Here is a 379-nt window from a genome sequence, read left to right on the forward strand (position 1 = left end):
TGATAGGCACCAGATACCAAATCAGACCATGTATATACATTATCAGTGAATATTCCTATAACCTAACAAGATATAAATAATCCTGTTTCACAGCTACAGAAAACAAGGTTCAGACTTCCAAAGGATGGGGAGCAGGATTCTGGCCCCACTAACAGTGGTGTTTTTTGTTTGTTTGTTTGTTTTTTGTTTTTCCCCAGTAGGCCTGGCAAAACAATATTTAGATGTTAAGTTGTGTGTGTGTGTGTGTGTGTGTGTGTGTGTGTGTACGAGTGCGCGTGTCAGAATTTATGCACACTATGTGTATGCAGATGCCCACAAAGGCCAGAAAAGAGTTAAGCATGGTTTTGAGGTTCCTAATGCGGGTGCTAGGAAACAGACC

Source organism: Rattus rattus, chromosome 9 (genome assembly GCF_011064425.1).
Source record: "Rattus rattus isolate New Zealand chromosome 9, Rrattus_CSIRO_v1, whole genome shotgun sequence".
NCBI lineage: Eukaryota > Metazoa > Chordata > Mammalia > Rodentia > Muridae > Rattus > Rattus rattus.